Source organism: Notamacropus eugenii, chromosome 5 (assembly GCF_028372415.1).
Source record: "Notamacropus eugenii isolate mMacEug1 chromosome 5, mMacEug1.pri_v2, whole genome shotgun sequence".
Taxonomy (NCBI): Eukaryota; Metazoa; Chordata; class Mammalia; order Diprotodontia; family Macropodidae; genus Notamacropus; species Notamacropus eugenii.
In genome coordinates this window covers 382,504,963-382,527,337 of record NC_092876.1, presented here as the reverse complement: position 1 = coordinate 382,527,337, position 22,375 = coordinate 382,504,963, and the positions used below count along the sequence as shown (strand labels likewise).

The 22,375-nt window shown below is 40.8% G+C and overlaps 1 protein-coding gene across 2 annotated transcripts in view; it reads left to right on the top strand.

Annotated features, from left to right (window-relative positions):
- The first annotated feature begins 592 nt into the window (after window positions 1-592).
- The window catches only part of LOC140506820 (claudin-34-like), a 44,548-nt gene continuing 22,765 nt past the window's right edge, over window positions 593-22,375 (top strand). The window contains exon 1 of one of the 2 annotated variants that reach the window (XR_011968099.1): window positions 593-996. The gene's annotated coding sequence lies outside the window, so the exon portion shown is untranslated. The remainder of the gene's footprint in view (window positions 997-22,375) is intronic. The other variant, XM_072614415.1, reaches the window with a different exon arrangement.

Below are 22,375 nucleotides of genomic sequence, written 5' to 3'. Positions count from 1 at the left end.
CCAAAGCCTTGGTCCTGACTCTCTCCCGACAGGCCCATCACCCTCCAAGGTGTCCTTACCTCACCCAACGATCCTGATGAACATCTGCTCACGGGACCCGGATGGCTCTGGAGGAGAAGGGAGGCTGGTCAAGTGCAAGTCGTGCCATCATTTCTGTGATGGCAACGACGGGCAAACACCACAACGTGACCCAACCGGGACCCCCCAGGGCTGTCCTCCCCCACGTGGCCCGCAAACCTTTCCTCCATCCGCCCCTGGGCTGCGCTCGGCCGCCCATCCCTTCCTAACCCCCAAGTGCTTTCAGGTTCAGGGGCACTGGGGGGGAGGGGAGCCTCGCACACGCAGCTCCCGCAGCCGCGTGGATGCGCCTTCTCACTGAGGCCGAGGCCGAGAACCTCAGGCTGCCCTCGGGCTGGGGGGGAGGGGTTCCACGGCACAGCCCACAGGGCGCCAGGACCTGCTGGCCTGTCCCCTTGTCCTCCTGTCCCTCTATCCCTCATCCCCTCGTCCCTGTCCGCCCAGGCCGCTGCTCGGGGCCAAAACTGTGTCTCACAGCGGAGGCCGTTGGGGACCCTGGTAGGAGCGGGGCGAGTCCTAGCACGTCATAATCACGTGGCTGTTAAGGGCGGGGCCACCTGGGCCGCGGGCCAATGAGCGGGACCGCGTCCTGGTAGGGAGGGCGGAGGGAAGGGTGAGGAAGACCCCTCCCCCACCTGCTGCCGCTGCGGGGGCTGGAGTGCCTCGCGCCCAAGGCACTTGTGAAGGTGCGGAGGTGAGGGGCGGGGCTGGGCTGAGCCCCGCCCACCCCTCCGGCGTATCAGAATGAAGGTGCCCCTCCCCCAACTAGTGTTCCCGCTCCCACACACCACGCCTCCCCAGGCTCTTTCCCGAGCCGGGCCCAGAGGCTCAGACACCGCGTGCTCCTGCGGGTGGTAGGAGCCGCTTTGATCCCCTCAACGTTCAGTTGGTGCATGAATCTGTTCTGCCCTGAAGGAGGTGAGGAGGGGAAGGAGATGGGGGGTGAAGGGAGGGCAATTAAGGGAGAGAAGGGTTGAGAACCAAACACTTGAGGAAGGACAGGGTGAAAAAGAGAAGACAGGATAAACAGGTGGAAGAGAGGATGGAGGGAAACAGCAAGGATGAATGGAGAAAACATTTTCAAGCACGTCTCTGATGAAGGCCAATACCTAGAGAAAAGAGTTCCATTTATACAAATAAAGGGTATTCCCCAGTTGGCAAGTGACTGATAAATATGAACAATAAGTTTTCAGATAAAGTAATCAATGTAGCCATATGAAAAAATGCTCTAAGCCATTACTGATTAGAGAAATGCAAATTAAAATATGGAATACCATTGAAATGGAAAGATCTTTCTCATTCATTAATAGGCCCATGTGACCTGCTGAAATCACCTGTGGTGGGAAGAGCTTGCTGAATGGGCTGAACAGAAAGGGTGGAGCAGACCGGGGAGAAAGTGGGTGAGAGAAGTCAGGGCACAGCAGAGAGGATTCAGGCTCCCTGGCAGAGCGGGGAGGCTTGGGGATGTTCTGCCCCCTGCTGTGATAATGGTTATTGACTTCTTGATCACGCTGGTTTCTAAATAAATGTTTTTCTTCTGCCTTCTGTATGGAGAATCTTTTATACTTTGTGATTGAGAAGTACTCTAGGATATTCATGGTCACCACCAGTGCTGTGAGTATTGTCTTGGTGATACAGAAGAGTACCTTTCACCTATTAGATTGGCTAATAGGAAATAAAAGAAGAATGATGAATGCAAGAAAATTGAAACACTAAAATTCCATTGAGGGAGCTATGAATTGATTCAACCATTATGTAGAGCAATTTAGAACTATGCCAAAATATTTATAACAGCTTTTTTTCTGGTAGCAAAGAATTGAAAATAGAGGGGATGCCCATTAATTGGGGAATGGCTCAACAATTTGTGGTATGTAATTGTGGTGAAATACTATTGCAATAGAAGAAATAATGAGCTAGATGCTCTCAGAAAAACCTGGAGACTTACATGAGCTGATGCAAAGTGAAAATAGTAGAACCTGGAGAACACTGTACACAGTAACAATACTATTGGATGATGATCACCTATGAATGGCTTAGCTATTCTAAGCAAAAGAGTGGTCCAAGATAACTCTGAAGGACTTAGCATGAAAAATGCCATCCATGTGCAGAAAAAGAACTGATAGAATCTGTATACATATCAAAGCATGCTTCTTTGACTTTATTTTTCTTGATGTTTTATTTTAGTCTGTGTTTTCTTTTACAACATGCCTAGTATAGAAATGTTTTGCATATTTACAGATGTCAAAATAATCTATATGAAATTGCTTGCCTTCTCATTGAGGGTCATAGGGAGGGAAGGAGAAAATTTGGAACTCAGTTTTGAAAAATGAATATTGAGAAGTGTTTTTACATGTAATTGGAAGACAAAATATCAAGTTAAAAAGACTTAAACTATCATTTTGTTTTTATCCTCAAAAGAAATGAAGTGCTATTATTATCCTTCTTTTCCATGATTCCCATTTTGCAGAAGAAAATACTGAGGTATATGAAAGTTCTGACTGACTCATGGTCACACACCTATTAAGTATCTGAGATTTTATGTGAACTCAGATTTTCCTGGCTCCCAGTCCAACACTTTATCCATTGCAATACCTACTTGCCAAAACTCAAAGTGAATCTGCTTTACCCCCCACATAAGAAATAGATCCCCATTCTGGGCAAGGCTCTGTGTCATGTACAAGGAATAGAAATCCTAAAGGAAAACTGTGTCTACCTGCCTTCAGAGAGCTTTCTTTCCATGGGGAGGACATATCTGCATACTGAGTAGTATGGAAAAGATAATTTGAGGAGGGACAAAACAAACGATTAAACAACATTTATCAAACATTTAAAGAACAATTCCAGGACTATATAGACTATTTCGGAAAACTGGTGAAGGAGCCCTACCAAATTGTTTTGATATACATATGATACTGATACATAAACCAGGAAGAGCCAAAACAGAGAAAGAAAATTATGGATGAATTTCCCTAATGAATATAGAAAAAAAATTTAAAACATTAGCAAAAAGATTACACCAACTTATCACAAGAATAATACACTTTAATCAGGTAGAATTTATACCAAGAATTCAGGGCTGGTACAACATTAGGAAAGCTATCAGCATAATTGATCATAACGACAAAACTAACAGAAACCATATGATTATCTCAATAGATGTAGAAAAAGCTTTTGACAAAATACAACACCCATTCCTATTAAAAACACTAGGAGAGCTTAGGAATAAATGGAGCTGTCCTTAAAATGATAAGCAGCATCTACCTAAAACCTTCAGCAAGCAGTATATGTAACAGGGTTAAACTGGATGCATTTCCAATAAGATTGGGGGTGAAACAAGCATATCCATTGTCACCAAAAAAGAATTTCAATGAGAATAGGCAATGAAGAAACTAAGTTATCATTCTTTGCTGCTGATATGATAATATACTTAGGGAATCCTAGAAAATCAAGTAAAACAAAACTGCTTGAAATAATAACTTTAGCAAAGTTGCAGGATATAAAATTAACCCACATAAATCATTGGCATTTCTGTATATTACTAACAAAGCCCAACAGCAAGAGATAGAAAGATAAATCCCATTAAACTTCTTATAGACATTATAAAATATTTGGGAATCTACCTGCCAAAACACACCCTGGAAGTATAGAAACACAATTATAAAACACTTTTCCCACAAATAAAGTCGGACCTAAATAATTGAAAAAACATTTGTTCGTGTGTAACCTGAGCTAATATACTAAGAATGACAATTTTATCTAAATCAATTTACATATTCAGTACTATACCAATCAAAATACCAAAAAATTATTTTCTAGAGATAGAAAAAATAGTATAAACATTCATCTGGAAAAACAAAAAGTCCAGAATATCAAGGGAATTAACGAAAAGTAATGCAAGGGAAGGTGACCTAGGCATACCATATCTTAAATTGTATTATAAAGCAACAATCATCAAAACTACTTGGTACTGGCTAAGAAATGCAGGCATAAATCAGTGGAATAGGTTAGGTACACAAGACAGAGGAGTTGATGATTACAGCAATCTACTGTAAAGACACCAGTTTCTGGGAAAAGAACTATTTGACAAAATCTGCTGAGAAAACTGGAAAACAGCATAATCTTTCAAGAGAAAAGATGGATATTCAATGAAATATGGGGACTTTCATACTTTCCTGTGAAAAAATCAGAGCTGAACAGATAATTTGATCTTCAAATACAAGACTCAAGAGAAGCATAAGAAGATAAACAAGAAAGAAAAAAAACATTTTTATTCAACAAGAATAAACTATTTACATCCCTACATGGAAACCTGATACTTGTAACTCTTGAGAAGTGTATCTTTATTACGTCATATTGGACAAGCCTTGGCAACAGCTTAGATATGGCAGACAGAGACTTTAGGTGTTCAGGATGATGCCAAATTTGGGAGCCTGGAAGGGTGTAGTACCCTCTATAATAATAGGGAAGATAGCAGGGAAAAGTTTAGGGGGAAGATAATGAAGTCTTTTGGGGGCATGTCAAGCCAAAGATGTCTGCCAGACATCCAATTTGTGACATTTGAAAAGAAGTTATAGATGAAAAACTGGAGATCAACAAAGAGTTTCAGGTAGAATAGGCAGATTTGAGAATTATAAGCACAGAGATGACCACTAAATCCATAGGAGCTGATGAGATCAGCAAGTGAAGTAGAACTTAGGGAGACTTGAGCCTAGGATCCTTTCCTCCTTCACACTCTTCTCTCCAGGTTTTCGTAACTCCAGCCTCACCAGGTTCTCTTCCTATCTACCTATTTGACTGCTCCTTTTCAGTCTTCTTGTTTGGATCTTCATCTAGGACGGCTGCTAATGGGGTTGCTGTGTATGATCTTGGCATTGGAGGCCTACTATAAGCCTACTGGATTGGGTGAATTTCCTTTAGATAATTTTAGGACCCAGCTTAGTTTGCTTTCCTTTTTAAACTGTCTTTCCCCCTTTGTATTTAGAAGTAAGGAGTCAGAGGTCCATCATCCTCACACTCTCTCTCCTTTCCCATTGTTTGGAGACACCTGGGATCAAGGTGAGCTCCAGCTGACTCTAAATGTCCCTTAGGTAATTCTGAAGTTATGCTCTTGTCCATTTGTGCTTTCTGAGAGGTTGCCTCAATGCAGGCATTGTGGCCAAGTGACACTGGACAGAGAATCCTCAACTGTCTCTTCCTGTTCACTGTTATTGAAGGAGCAGGTGGGAACTCCCCAATCAAGAAAGCCTTTTTCAATTTCAGTGAGACAACCCCTTGATCAGACTCTGAGACTTTTACCTCCTCATTTAAATAAAGAGATTTGCTTTCATGACAGGAGGGAATAATTGCAGGGATTTTAAAAATGTATTTCCTGCCTAGGCTGCCAAGATCTCAGATCCCTTGTAAAATAAGCCTTCCCTTAGATCAGAGAAATGCTGCAAAGTGCACTCAGATTTGAGCAAAGCCTTTACAGGCTTTACAAAACAGTTAACAGGTTAAATTAAACAAGTTAGCCAGGAAGGGAAGAGGGTATTTTCCCTCAGCTCAACTTCTCTTCCCGTAGTACTCTGTTGAGCCCCAAATTATTTGGAGTTGATATTAGATAGAGTATCTGAAGGACCAGAATAAATCTTATCATCTGGGTTGGAAGTGGATAGAGATTTTGGCTCAGAAACTTAGTAGAATGCTGGGGGGAACCTTGGAGTACCACAATCCTATTTATGCCCTATCTAGATGGGGTGACAGGAAACCAGAGTATCCTGGAGGCCTCTTTCCATTTCAGTTTTCTGTCCATGGAGTTCCTTCTTCCTCTGGCTCCCTCTGCTGCCCAGGGCATTCCCTCACAGGCCTTACTGAGCAGAAGGGAAGCCACCTTTGAAACACGATTTCCACCAGCATTGTGCCTCCTTTTCCCTACTACTCTGAGGTGACCCCAAGACCAATCTACATGTGACAGGCAGACAAGAAGCAACCACATATGCAAGAGAAAAATTTATTTTTGCAAAGGCATAAATTAGAATCTGTCAATTAAAAAGTAAATTTAAAGAATTAAGCAATAGCTTTTGTGATTGGCAAGAACTAAGCTCCCATCTTTAAGTTCTTATGTGGGGCTGCTCAGATGTCAGCTTCTTGGGGAGGGAACAGAAGCAGAGGGAGCAGGCTAGGCTGAGGGGCTGTTAGGGTCAGCCCTGGGCCAGCTGCTGCTGGCCCTGAAACCTGCAGAAGAGTGGGCACAGCCTGGAAGGGAACTGGGTCTGTCGGGGATCCTGGGTCTTGACCCTCAAGAGGATGGGGAATAAAACAAAAATAGCTCAGCTGGTGGTCTCCTCCATATAAGAGATAGTCTGGTGGGGCAAGACTGCTCCACAGACGTGGGCTCCCATTGTCTGTTGCTCTGCCAGAAGCCATAGTGCCCATAATGAATGAAGATTAAGGGAGGGAGGAGAAAGTGGAGGAGTTGCTGTCTCCTTTTTTTTTGTCCCCCTTCTTCCCTTCACACCCACTCTTACTGGGAAGGCAAGCAATTCAACATAGGTTATACATATGCAAAACATTTCCATAATAGTCTTGTTGTGAAAGACTACATTTCCCTCCATCTTATCTCAGCGCCCATTTATTGTGTTTTCTCATTTGTCTCTTTCCCTTTTCAAAAGTATTTGTTTCTGAATACACCCTCCCCCAACCTCTCCTCCATTCTCTGGTTCCAACGCGCCCCCCCCCCCCCATTTCATTCCCCCTGTACTTTCTTGCAGGGTAAGATACCAAAATTAGTGTGTTTGTTATTTCATCCTTAAGCCAAATCAGATCAGAGTAAGGTTCACTCATTCCTTCTCCCCTCCCCCCTAGTCTTATTCATTGTGAAACCTTTTCCTTGCCTGTCATCTGTGATGCAATCAAAGGCTTTGCTCAAATCTGAGTTCGCTTTGCCGCATTTTTCTGATCCCCTGGGATGAGGGTGAGGGAAGTGGTCGTTACTGTGGCAGCAGCAGCAGCTGCTGCTTCTGGAACTCTGGGCCCACAGACAGTAGGGGATAGAGTAACTGGTAAAAAAAACCCCTGAATCCTGGGACAGTACTCAGTTCCCCCACCCCTAACCCCACTGAAAGGGAAGATCTAATTTGACAAAGTTAAAAGGTCAGGTATTTGGCTTAGAAGATGAGTGGATAGTGTAAAAAACTCAGAGTATAGAATCTGAAATTGGTGACAATATATAAAACTAGAAGAAGACAGCAAAGTCAAATTTCCTGCATTCAAAACATCTGAGAAAAATATGAATTGTTTGTAGGGCCTGGAAGAGCTCAAAAAGGATTTTGAAAATCAAGTAAGAGTAGAGGAAAAATTGGGAAGAAAAATGAGGACTATGTAAAAATATCATGAAAATGACTCAACAGCTTGCTAAAGGAGACCAGTAAAATGCCAAAGAAAATAAAACCTTAAAAATAAACCAACTCAAATTACAAAAGAGATCCAAAAAGCCACTGAGAAGACCTTAAAAAGCAGAATTCACCAAATGGAAAAGGATGTCCAAAAGCTCACTGAAGAAAATAATTCCTGCAAAATTAGAATGGAACAAATGGAAGCTAATGAGTTAATGAGAAATCAAGAAATTATAAAACAACCAAAAGAAGGAAAAAATACAAGACAACATGAGCTATCTCTTTGGATAAATAACTAACCTGGAAAATAGCTCCAGGAGAGAGAATTTAAAAATTATTGGACTACCTGAAAGCCATGATCAAAAAAAGAGCCTACACATCATCTTTCAAGAAATTATCAAAGAAAACTGCCCTTATATTCTAGAAGCAGAGGGCAAAATAGAAATGGAAAGAATCCACTGATTGCCTCTTGAAAGAGATCCCCAAAGCAAAACTCCTGGGAATATTTTAGCCAAATTCCAGAGTTCTAGCAGAAGACAGGGGAAAAAGGGGCAAATTGAGAGATAAAATGCAGGAATTTGTCTCCATAAATTCAGAATAACAGTTGACAGAATAGGAGACATAACAGAGGAGTTACGACACACAGAAGATAATGGACAAAGCAACATCCAACTGTTTTATCCTGTTTTGAAGACAGAAGTCATTTAAATAGGGTAAAATTTAAGTCTTACTTGAAAAACCCAAGCAGAGTAAACTCACAAATATCAGCTTCTCCTCTGGGAGGACTAAAAGTTCATTTTAATGTTCATACAGTACATGTGGTGGTAGGAGAACTGTGTAATAGATGTATCAGAAACTTATACCCACTGTAGTACCTAGCTAATGGGAAGGAGGGGAAGGATTTTGTGGTCAGGCATAGGCATGAAAAGCTTTCTTTTGCTTCTATGGACTGGGTCTATTCTGTGAGACACCCATCACTGCAGTCATGTAATAAACTTTCAGCATCACCCCTCTGAGCCGGAAGGAGTTATTTGTCACATTTTCTAAAAACGAGGAGAAACAACAACAAAAAGGGCAGGGGGACTTAACATAATATTTTAAGATACTATAAAGGAAAACTGCCCAGAGGTCTTACAACCAGAAGACAAATTAGAACTTGAAAGAATCCACCAATCATTTCCTGAAAGAAATCCCAAAATGAAAACTTACAGGAATTGTTGGAAATCTAGAGCTTCCAGGTCAAGGAGAAAATCCTGCTAGCAGCCAGAGAGGAATAATTCAAATACTGCCAGGAAACATGAGGTGCCTTCTTTTCCTCCCTGTATTTCCACTCAGGTTCACAAGAGAAAGAATGGTGGTTACCACACAAAGGAGGAGTTAAGAGGTCATTTCAATTTCCTGTGTTTTTCCCTCCCATACTGGAGATTAGGGACCTAGTAACAAGAAAAGTAAAATACTTGGGGGAGGAGCCAAGATGGTGGACTAGAAAGATATACACATGCTAGGCCCTAACCCACAGCCCATAAAATACCTGTAAAGAAGAACTCCCAACAAATTCTGGAGCAGCAGAAGCCACAGAACAACGGAGTGGGGGAGATTTCTGTTCCAGAGAGACCTGAAAAATTGACAAGAAAGGTCCATCGCACACTGGAACCAGAACAGAGCCCAGCTCTGCCTTAGCCACACGGCACAGAGAGGAGCAGATCCGAGCAGGCTTCAGGGACAGAATCTCCAGAAGCCACACAGGTCCCACCACCCACTGGCGCCAAAGGTCAGTGAGAGAGTCTCTTTGGTTGGCCAAGAGGGGAGCGGGGTGTCTCCATAACCCAGGCCCCCTTGGGAGGCAGCAGCGTTGGACAGGGGCTCCTAAAGCAGGCAGGAGTTCAGATCCATTGTTGAAGGTCTCCACATAAACCCCCTGAGGGCACTGAACCCTGTGGGGCGGCCCTGCCCCAACCTGAGCACCTGAACTTAATATCACACTGCATAGCTGCCCCACCCCTGCCAAAAACCCTGAGGCTGGGAAGCAACATTTGAATCTCAGGCCCCAAGAGCTAGCTGGGAGGATCTGGAGGTGTGGTGGGTGTGGAGAGGAAACTCAGAAGTCAAGTAACTGGCTGGCAAAATGCCCAGAAAAGGGGAAAAAAAATAAGACCATAAAAGGCCACTTTCTTGGTGAACAGGTGTCTCCTCCCATCCTTTCAGATGAGGAAGAACAATGCTTGCCATCAGGAAAAGACATAGAAATCAAGACTTCTGTATCCCAAACATCCAAAATAAATATTCAATGGGCTCAGGCCATGGAAGAGCTCAAAAAGGATTTTGAAAATCAAGTTAGAAAGGTGGAGGAAACACTGGGAAGAGAAATGAGAGAGATGAAAGAAAAGCATGAAAAGCAGGTCAACACCTTGCTAAATGAGACCCAAAAAAATGCTGAAGAAAATAACACCTTGAAAATAGGTTAACTCAATTGACAAAAGAGGCTTAAAAAGCCAATGAGGAGAAAAATGCTTTAAAAAACAGAATTAACCAAATGGAAAAGGAGGGTCAAAAGCTCACTGAAGAAAATAGTTCTTGCAAAATTGGAATGGAACAGATGGAGGCTAATGACTTTATGAGAAATCAAGAAATCACAAAACAAAACCAAAAGAATGAAAATAATGTGAAATATCTCATTGGAAAAACAACTGGCCTGGAAAATAGATCCAGGAGAGACAATTGAAAAATTATGGGCCTACCTGAAAGTCATGATCAAAAAAAGAGCCTAGACATCATCTTTCATGAAATTATCAAGGAAAACTGCCCTGAGATTCTAGAACCAAAGGACAAAATAAGTTTTCAAGGAATCCACAGATCACCACCTGAAAGAGATCCAAAAAGAGAAACTCGTAGGAACATTGTGGCCAAATTCCAGAGTTCCCTGGTCAAGGAAAAAATATTGCAAGCAGCTAGAAAGAAACAATTCAAGTACTGTGGAAATGCAATCAGGATCACACAAGATCTAGCAGCTTCTATTTTAAGGGATAGAAAGACATGGAATATGATATTCCAGAAGTCAAAGGAACTAGGACTTAAACCAAGAATCACCTACCCAGCAAAACAGAGTATAATACTTCAGGGGAAAAATTGGTCTTTCAATGAAATAGAGGACTTTCAAACATTCTTGATGAAAAGACCAGAGCTGAAAAGAAAATTTGACTTTCAAACACAAGAATGAAGAGAAGCATGAAAAGGTAAACAGCAAAGAGAAGTCATAAGGGACTTTACTGAAGTTGAACTGTTTACATTCCTGTATGGAAAGACAATATTTGTAACTCTTGAAACTTTTCAGTATCTGGGTAGTTGGTGGGATTACATACACACACACACACACACACACACACACACACACACACACACACACACACACGCACGCACAGAGAGAGAGAGAGAGCACAGAGTGAATGGAATAGGATGATATCATGTCTTTAAAAAATGAAATTAAGTGGTGAGAGAGAAATATATTGGGAAGAGAAAGGGAGATATGGAATGGGTCAAATTATTCTCATAAAAGAGGCAGGTAAAAGACTTTTTAGTGGAGGAAAAAAGAGGGAAGGTGAGAGAAAAACATGAAGTTTACTCTTATCACATTCGACTGAAGGAAGGAATAAAATGCACACTCATTTTGGTATGAAAACCTATCTTACAATACAGGAAAGTGGGGGAGAAGGGGATAAGTAGGGTGGGGGTGATGATGGAAGGGAGGGCAGTGGGAGGAGGGAGCAATTTGAAGTCAACACTCTTGGGCAGGGACAGGATCAAAAAAGAAAATAGAGGCAATGGGGGGCAGGATAGGATGGAGGGAAATATAGTTAGTCTTACACAACATGACTATTATGGAAGTCATTTGCAAAACTACATAGATATGGTCTATACTGAATTGCTTGCCTTCCCAAAGGGAATGGGTGGGGAGGGAGGGATGAAGAGAAGTTGGAACTGTCGAGTACTGTTCTTGCTACTAAGAAATAAGAAATACAGGTAATGGGGTATAGAAAGTTATCTGGCCCTACAGGACAAAAGAGAAGATGGGGACAAGGGAAGGGAGGGATGATAGAAGAGAGGGCAGATTAGTGATAGGGGCAATTAGAATGCCCGGTGTTTAGAGGTGGGGGGAGGGGACAAATGGGGAGAAAATTTGGAACCCAAAATTTTGTGAAAATGAATGTTAAAAGTTAAATAAATAAATTTTAAAAAAAAGTAAAATACTTTTGGGGGAAAACACAAAACCAACATTGTTTTTCCTTTCCTATTACTTTTATCTCACTGGAGTTAGAGAAATCCCAAGGATTTGGACTATAGCATAGTATTTCATCATATCTCATGGAATTTAAAAAACTCTCTGATGTTGAACGGAACAAAAGACAAAACAGGACCAAGAGGAGTAACAAAAGTGTAGCATCATGCTGTGGGAGAGAGGAGAAGGGGAGAGAGGGAAGGGACTGTCATGATCCTAAATCCACTAATGTATTTAGGAATGGTCTAGAATGTGAAAGCCATATATGGCGGGATTGTCACTACTTCAAGCAACAATAATAGGAAAGTAATGAAAAGAAATGCTTAGAAGCATGACCAGGATTAAATCCAGTGGGGATTATACAAAACCAAAAGGTAATTTACTTGAAAGTTTTGGAACATAGAGCCAAGGTACTTGCAAGGAAAGCTGACACCAAGCCTGTGGAGAAGGATCAAAATCTAAGACAAAAGGAGTTGCTGATTCTGCACCACCACCACCCCATGAGATGTCTTTGGCTAATTGTCCAAATGACAAGTCAAACACATTTTTCAAAAGAAGAAATACTGACCAATGATCAAATGAAAAAAATGATCTGAACACGAATAAAGAAAAGCCCATGAAGGCAACTCGAAGCTTCTACCTCTCACCTACCAGATTGGCAAAGAGGACAAATAGGGATAATGACCTATGTTGCAGGGGCCATGACAAAACAGGCACATTACTGTTCTACTAGGGCAGTTAGGTGGTGCCACAATGCATAGAGAGCTGGGCCTGGCCTCAGACACTTACTAGCTATGGGGCCCTCGGTATGTCAGTTCACCCTGTTTGCCTCTGTTTTCTCATCTGTCAGAATGAGCTGAAGAAGGAAATGACAAACCACTTCATGGCATTAATTTCTTCAGTTAAAAAAGGTCATTATGGTGAGAAGCAACCTAAGACTTGAAATAGATTCTAAGCATATGTTGAGGGCTATAACAATATAGGACAATTCCCTATCATCTAAAGTCTGCTTTGTGTTGAAATCGGTATCTTGTGAGAGTGAAATACATGATAGGTTCACAGAATCATCACCCTTAAGTGGGGTAAGAAAAGAAGTAAAAGTGTTAGAAGGACAATTGAGAAATGGTTCCTTGAGGGCTAGTGAACTGAGCCTTGATTAATTCCATCTCAGATATTCATTAGAATTAGGAAAATTAAGCTTTCCTTCTAAAATTGTGCTTAATGTCAATACACATACACACGTGTGTGTCTCCGTGTATGTACGTATATATATATGTATACATCCATCCATATATTTTTTTTTCAATTTTGCAACTGAAAGCAAATTCAGAGAGGTTTACTTTCTTTGAAGGAACATAAAAGTACTTCTCGAATATGGTATTGATGGCATTTTTATTGAATATGGTAACCTGTGGGTCATTTTAGACTGGAAAATATGAATACCATTCAATATTTTGAATTTCATAAGCATCTCTTTCTCTAAAGCACATGGTTAGTGGTGTTTGATAGTAATACCTTGAAGATAGATTTGTAGTGTCTCTGGTTAATTGATTCTTGAATTGGATGCTGAATCAGGATTAACCCCTAATAGTCTCTTAAGCCTTTCTTACCAGATGACACTAAAAGCCAGTTACTAGAGTCACTGCCATGACTTTCATACATTTTCTTTTGATTATTATTATTATTTTATTTGTTTTCAATGTTCTACAATAATTTCCATATATCTTAGATATTTTCCCCTCCCTCTCCTTCCTTACCCCTGCCTTCCTACTCCCTCCCTGAGACAGAATACAATTTTATATAGGTTCTACACATACATTCCTATTGAATACATTTTCACCTTAGTCATGTTGCATAGAAGAGTTAAAATAAGAGAAATCATAAAACAAACCAAAACATAATACAAAAGAAAATGATCTGCTTCATTCTGTGATTGAATTCCATACTTCTTTCTCTGAAGGAAGAAGGCATTTTGCCTTAAGAGACCATTGGGAATTTTTAAAGTCTTTTCATTGCAATGAAATACTAAGTCTACCAGAAAAATTCCACACATACTGTGATTGTTGCTGTGTACAAAGTTCTTCTCGTTCTGCTCCTTTCGCTCAGCATCAGTTCATATAAGTCTTTCCAGGCATCTCTGAAGACTTCCTGTTCATCATTTCTTATAGGAAAATACTACTCCATTACATTCATATGCCACAATTTATTCAGCCATTGCATAATTGATGGGCATCCCCTTGATTTCCAGTTTTTGGCCACCACAAAGAGAGCTTCTATTAATATTTTTGTACATGTGGGACTCTTTCCCATTTTTATGATTTCTTGGGGATGCAGTCCTAGAAGTGGTATTGCTGGCTCAAAGGGTATGCACATTTTTGCAGCCCTTTGGGCATAGTTCCAAATTGTTCTCCAGAATGGTTGGATCAGCTCACAACTCCACCAACAATGAATTAGTATTCCAACTCTCCCAATCTTCTCCAACATTTATCATCTTCCTGTATTAGCCAATCTGATAGGTGTGATGTGGTATCTCAGAGTTGTTTTTATTTGCATCTCTCTAATCAATAGTGATTTAGAGCATTTTCTCATATGACTATAGATAGTTTTAATTTCTTCCTCTGAAGCCTGCCTGTTCATATCCATTGACCATTTACCAATAGTCTTGTATTCTTGTAAATTTGACTCAGTTCTCTATGTATTTTAGAAATGAGGCCTTTCTCACAGATGGGAGTTATAGAAATTCTTTCCCTGTTCTCTGCTTCCTTCCTAATCTTGGTTGCATTGCCTTTCTTTGTACAAAAACTTTTCAATTTAATGTCATCAACATTTTTCATGTCATAATGTTCTCTATCTCTTGTTTGATCATAAATTCCTCCATTCTCCACATATCTGACAGACAAACTATTCCTTGCTCCCCTGATTTGTTTATGCTATCAGTCTTTATATTTAAATTGTATGCCCATTTGGACTTTATTTTGGTATATGGTGTCAAACTTTGGTCTATTCCCAGTTTCTACCATACTAATTTAGTTTTCCCAGCAGTTTTTGTCAAATAGTGAGTTCTTATCCCAGAAAATGGGATGTTCGAGTTTATCAGACAGTAGATTATTATACTCATTGACTACTGTGTCTTATGTACTTAACATATTCTACTGATCTACACCTCTGTTTTTTAGCTAGTACCAAGTAGTTATGATGATTGCTATTTACAATACAATTTAAGGTCTGGTCTGGCTAAGTCATGGAAGGGAACATTTAAAAGTGTGCAAATATGTGATAGCAGAGTGGGGTTGAAAAGGAGACAAGTGAGTCATTTACCAAAGACAGTTAAATTGACCTTCCGAATCTCTGTCTCTCTTGAGACTGATATGATGTGAGCTTCATAATATCCACTGGCTTCAGAGGTCAGATTCATTAACGTGAGAGATTTATCATCAAGGGCAGGCAGCCTCTCTTCATATTCCTTCTAAGGAATGATCCAGCTTGGATTGCTTTACCCTGGAGAGATGGTGAGTAGGAGCAGATCCTTAGATTCAAAATGACATCTAATCAGCCAAGTCTCATTTCCTATTTTTGAGTCTAGACAGAACAGATCATCCTCTCCCTGCATCCTGTTCAGAGAGGATACCACTCCTGACATGCAGTTGCCTGTGACAGGATGGAAACAAGACTCATAGGGCACAGGAAAGGTGTCCCCTTACTTACCTGAGGCAATAAAAAAGCAGAACGGTCCCAGGAAAGGGCCTGCATGTACCACAGGCATCTCAGATGCATTGTAAAATAATAGTCTTTGTCATTCTCTCCAAAACTGACCCTTCTCAAGACCTGGTTCCTTCTGCTGAGGATGAGCCCAGCCCCTGGTCAGCAGCCATGGATTCAGTCTTGACATTCCCTCCCTTTCTCTCCATGGCCAGTTGGTCACCAAGTCTTGTCTCTCCTCTCTCTTCAGCCCCTCTCCTATATGATCCATTCCTTCGGCTCACATGGCCTTCCTTGGCCAGGCTTTTACCACCTTTAACATGGACTATTGTCCTGGCCTCTTGGTTCATCTCCCTGCTTTTATTCTGTCTTTTTCCTCTAGTCCATCCTCCCTAGAGCCCATAAAGTCATCAAGGCACAGCCCTGCCCATTCCTTCCTTTTTTCAAAAAACATCTGGTGGGGTTTGGGGGTGGGTGGGTAGGTTTTGTTGCCTCTAGGATGAGAATACAAAGAGGCTCTGATTTCACTCCATTTTCTGCCCAGGGCACGCTGCTAGTAAGTGTCTGAGTCTGATTGGAACTCAGGAAGGCAAGTCTTCCTGACTCTAGACCCAGCACTCTGGGTCTGGCATGATGGTGCCACCTAGCTATCCTATCTGAATGCTTGGTTTCCTTCACATCTCAGCTCATGGGGTGGGTGTTATTGGATATTGGTAGAAGAAGTGGAATTGGAGTCACTCTTTCCTTTCTTATTTCTCATTTCTAAATTGAGGCAAGTGAAGTAGAACAACTAAAGTCCCTTCCAGATCCAAGTCTCAGATCCCAGATAGAAGCCTAGGACAGGGTGGGGTGAGATAGGGAGGGAAGAACACTGGGAAGTTAAGTAACTTGTTGAGGGTCACACAGACAATATAGCTCTAACTAGAAGACCAGAGTTCAAATCTAGCTTCAGATACTTTCTGGGTGTGTGACCTGACTAATCCATGTAATGTCTATCTGTCTCTGTTTCCTCAACTGTAAAATGGGCAGAACTCCTATCTGCATGCATGTAAATATCTGTGCCATTGGTAGTCATGTGTGGTCTGGGAAGAGGAACAAATGAGACTTTATTTACCAAGGATGGAGAAATGAAATGTAGGTTTGGAGATCTGGATGGTCTTTCTCTTTCTCAAACTCAATAATCCAAAGAGAATGCTAATTGCCAGTCCACCCCAGCCTTCTCCTTTCCCAAAGTTTGCTGTGCCTGGTACAAAACACAAAAGTCCTTCCCAATAACCCAGGACTGCTACCACAGAGTAATCTTTAACTCTTCCTCTTTCAATATGTCCCCCCTGTAAATTCAGTGTGATAGGAGCAGCTGCTATGAATACACCAATGTATTTTAATGATTGAATTACCAGGTATATTAAGCACTCCTCACTCAAAATTGAACCTGTATAACATTTACTCCACATGCTAATCCCAGACAAGATATCATCATAGAAATACAGCAAAGCAAAGTTTAACAGAGTAACAAAAGTATTTACACATATTACCAGCCCAGGAAGCACCACCATCTCAATTCACTTTCCCAGCCTGGAGTCTCCTTAGTAACAGCTACTTAAAAGGGGCTTAATATAAGCATCCTTCCCTTGGGTAAGTCCCTGCCCTTCTTTATGTCTCTGCTGCTGCCATTGTAACCAGTCCCCTAAATGCTCCATGTTTAATCCTCTCCCAGTCATTCTCTTCATGTCTGCTTTTCTTCATCTCTCAAACCCTCTCAACACTATCTATACAGTTTTTCTCAGCATCTTATTGGTTTAGTACAGAAAGGTGGGACCTCACATGCATGGAGGCATGAGAGCACATGTGTATAGACTCTACATGGAATGTCAAAAACATCCGTGATTGGTGGGGTATGGTTACATGGTCCTATTAATTGTTGGGGAAGGTCTTCATATTCTATTAACCCTATACCCTCTCATCTGTTTTTCTCTCACCTTAAATTTTCTTATATTAACATACATATATATGTGTGTATAACACATATTTTAAACACACTCATAGACACAGATGCATATGTGTCTGCGATATGCCATTAATATTGTGTTGGGGACAGCCTATACATATGTACACACATAAACACACATTTCTATATATTAATGGTATATTGCATAATACACATTTACACATATCTATCTTCATAGATTATAGAATTCCACAGGGTATAATGTACAAGAAGAGCTAATTAATTTTGGCCTTAGAGAAGTGAATCAAGAGTAATGGATAGATGGGTAGAAGATCAAATTCAGAGTTCTTTCTAAGATTTAAATTTATTTACTTATTTTTAGTTTTCAACATTCATTTCCATAAGATTTTGAGCTCCACATTTTCTCCCCATCTCTCCACTCCCCACACCTTGAGAAGGCATGCATTCTGATGACCCTTTCCTCCAGTCTGCCCTCCCTTTTATCAACCCCTCCTCCTTATCCCCTTTTCCTTTAATTTCTTGAAGGGCAAGATAGATTTCTATAATCTTTTGTCTGTATATCTTATTTTGCAGCTTTATGTAAAAAAACTTTTTTAACATTTCTTTTTAAAACTTTGAGTTCCAAATTATCTCCCTTCTTCCCTCTTCACCCACCCCCATTAAAAAGGCAAGTAAATACACGTTTCTTTATGCAAAACACCACCATAATAGTCATATTGTGAAAGACTAACTGTATTTCTATCTATCCTATCCTGCCCCACAATTATTCTATTTTTCTACTTTGACCCTGTCCCTTTTGTAAAGTGTTTGCTTCTGACTACACCCTCCCCCTATCTACCTTCCCTTCTATCATTTCTCTATCTTATCCACTTCCTCCTACTTTCCCATAGGTTCAGATACTCAATTAAGTGTATATGTTATTCCCTCCTTAAGCCAAATCCAATGAGAGTAAGGTTCACTCATTCCTTGTCACATCCCCCTCTCCCACTCCATTATGAGGCCTTTTTCTTGCCTATTTTATGTGACATAATTTACCTCATTTGATCTCTCCTTTTCTCCTCCCAATATGTTACTTTCTCACCCCTTAATTTTAATTTTATTTTTAGATATCATCACTTCATATTCAACTCTTGTTCTGCCCTCTATCTGTCTGTCTGTCTGTCTTTCTATCTGTCTGTCTATCATCTATCTATCTATCTATCTATCTATCTGTCTATCTATCTATCTATCTGTCCATCTATCTATCTATCCTCCTCCAAGTACCCAAATACTGAGAAAAGTCTCATGAGTTACAAATATTGTCTTTCCATTTAGGAATGTAAACAGTTCAAACTTTAATGTTTCTTATGATTTCTCTTTCTTGTTTATTTTTTCATGCTTCTCCTGATTCTTCTGTTTAAAAATCAAATTTTCCATTTAGCTGTGGTCTGTTAATCAAGAATGCTTGAAAATCCTCTATTTCATTGAATGTCCAAATTTTCCCTGGAAGTATTATACTCAGTTTTGCTGGGTAGGTCATTCTCGGTTTTAATCCTAGCTCCTCCAACCTCTGGAATATCATATTCCAAGCCCTTCAATCCCTTAAGGTAAAAGTTGCTACATCTTATGTTATTCTGATTGTGTTTACAAAATACATCAATTGTTTCTTTCTATCTGATTGCAATATTTTCTCCTTGACTTGGGAGCTCAGAAATTTGGCTACAATATTCCTAGGAGTTTTCCATTTAGGATCTCTTTCCAGAGGCAATCAGCCGATTCATTCAATTTCTATTTTACCCTTTGATTCTAGAATGTCAGGGCAGTTTTCCTTGATAACTTCTTGAAAGAGATGATGTCTAAGTTCTTTTTTTTGAGCATGGTTTTCAGGTAGCACAATAATTTTAAATTTATCTTTCCCAGGTCTATTTTCTAAGTCAGTGGTTTTTCCAATGAGATATTTCACATTGTCTTCTATTTTATCATTTCCCAGATCACATGGCTAATTTCTGAAGCAGAATTTGAATCCAGTTCTTCCTAACTCCAAGTTCAGTGACACATCTACTAGCTCACTTGAATTCTAAGTATAGTGCTTTCTCTCCTTCCCCACAGATCCAAAATTTTGAGCCTGCCCTCTAACGGTTCAGCAGATATATTGACAAAAGAGTATTTGGGAGAAGTCATCTCATTTTGGAGAGAGGGGAATTTGGATCAGGGGGTTAAGTCTCATGTTAAACATAGGGCACAGGAAAGTCCTGAATATCCTGAAGAAGCTTCAAACTAAGGCCTTTCTTGTCCTCCTTCCTTCCCTTAGCATTCCACACAATAGCACTTGATAATGGTCTGTTGAATGTATAGAGAAACTGATCCTCATATAGGTTCTTCAGGATGACCTTTGTTACAAATGAATGAGTATATAAAACTTCAAAAGGTTTGGAGATTGTTTGGCATAAGTAACTAATGAATATGGTTGTTTCTTACAGTTTCTTTGATCCTGAAGATTCCATACCTTGTACTTGAATGAGATAGTCCGATTCTTTGGTGCCAGGAAAAAAATAACAATATTTAGACCCATGTGACATGCTAAAGGAATAGAAAACCTTTCCCTCTTTTTAATCAAAATTCAGGTCTTTATCCCACAAGTAAATTTAAGTACAGAGGTCTATATTACTATCCTGCCTTTAAACGTATATCATGGAAGATTGTACCATGTCCAGTGCATCTCCACATCTGTGGTATGACTGCCATTACTATGGGGAAGAGGATAAGGACAATCAGTGGGAGGGTCACAGATTGAATAGAATGATGATAGAGGGACATCTTATGGATTGACCGTTGATGGAAACTCTGACTGGGTTAGTAATGTTCCTTCTTTAGGGAGTTGGGAAAGCAGGAATTGAATCAACCAGGGGATGAGAAATGGGATTGGGGTGGGCACCATGCATAAGTATGTCCCTTTGCATGGCTGAACATCTGCAGGTGTTGAAAAACCAAGGCTCACTTCTTTGTTGGACTCCTCTCTACAGCTGTTTTCATGCCCAATGCTGAAAGTAACAGACTCCCAGCTCATAGAGGGGAGTCTGGTGACTCTGGGATGTGAGATCTGGATCTCTCCAAAGAAGTCAAGCATCCAGCTTCTCTTTTAGTTTTTCAGAGATCCCACAGTCATTTTGTTGGACCAAGTCAGAGCCCAAGAGCTCCAGTTCTCAAAATTCTCTAGGCAAGATTCAGTACTTGGGTGAGGTAGAAACTGTGCCTCCTTGTTCTGCAGAGTCATCCAATAGTGTGAGGAGTAAGTTGGAGGGAGAGAGGTTTAAGAGTTCTGGAAATAAGAAGAGGGAGCCTGGGTAAATGGTATCATCTTTGGCATCTTTCTATTCTGTTCTATTCTGACTTTTCTTCTCTGTAGTATAGTAATGGGACCTTTCCTAGAGAGATGGGGCTCCTCCGCTTAAGCAGAGCATCAGAAATGGGTTGAGATCTACAAGAATCCAAAATGAGATATAGACAGCATTTCACTTCCATCTCCAGGTTCCCACTGTTTAAAATGACTCACAGACTAACTCTTCCCCAGCATTCATCTCTCTCTCTCTCTCTCTCTCTCTCTCTCTCTCTCTCTCTCTCTCTCTCTCTCTCTCTCGCTTTCGCTCTCTCTCTCGCTCTCTCTCGCTCTCTCTTTCTCTGCCTCTCCTTGTGCATACATGTGTGTGTGTTGAGATGGAAAGAGATGTACTCTAACATGAGATTACACAGATGAGAAAAATTCCATGAGAATAAACAATCTGAGGATCTGCCATATGCAGCACATCATGATAGGCACTGGAGATACAAAGGGGAATAAAGAATTCGAATTCCTTTCCCTCAAGTAGTCTACAATCTAGTTGCAGTCATAAAAAGAGGAAAAAGGGAGGGCATCCTGAACTCACAATGCATTTCATTGCTAAAGGTGAAGACAGCATGGAAATAAGAGGATTCAGTATTCAACAAACATTTATTAAATATCTCTCCCTATTAAGGTATCACTGGGAGATGGAACTAGAAGTGGGCTGGAGGAAAAGCTTGTCTCGATATGTGGCCAATCCCTATCCTTCAAAAATAGCAAAGGCAATTCTGTTGCGGGTGTAGGGAGGTCCAACCCTATTTAATCTTGGATAATTGATGCCATTGACATGGGGCTTAGAAAGTTAGCTAGGGTTAGAAAGCTCCTAAGATTTCAGTTAAGAGGAGTGAGGGCACTGTTTGCTCCCTTAGAGTGGTTTTGGAATTATTCTCTACCCTCATCCCTCAACATCTAACCCTGCAGCATTTCCTATTTCCCCTACCCTGATCATTTCAGCAACTCAAATGCTTGCTTCAGCTTCTTCCCTACCCCCCAAATCCTCCATCGTGGAGGACCTTACAAGTTATTATGTATTAACCTAAAAATCCCCATCTCTGCAGTCCACATGGAGGTACAACCTCAAGGAGGCCATGTGATAGAAGGGCAGAAGCTGATTCCTCTTTGCTCAATAGCTGAAGGCTCAGGGACCACAACATTCTCCTAGCACAGACACAACACAGAAACCATTCTGGAGAAGAAAATCCTGTGCTAATTGGTAGCAGAGTTTGTACTTTCTGCTTTGAGGGAGAGTGATGTTAGAAAATACTACTGCACAGCTGACAACAGTAGCCTCATTTCCAGCCATTCTTTGAACATCACTGTGAGAAGTGAGTTTACCTCCATCCCTTTCTCTTTTCTTCTTCTGTATTGATAATGCATTTTTGCTTATTGTTAATATACTTTTGCTTCTTAATGGGGAGATCTTTCTCATCCATTGTTAGGCCCATGTGACCTGCCTGGGACACATGGAAATCTGAATGACATGGAGTCTGTTGGGGGAGGAGTTTGCTGAACAGGTGGAACAGAAAGAGGGAGAGATGGAGCAGAGCTGAGAGAAAACTTGGAGACAGCAGTCAGAGCTGGGAAGGATGCAGCTGCTGGCTGGTATGAGTGGAAGAGCTTGCTTG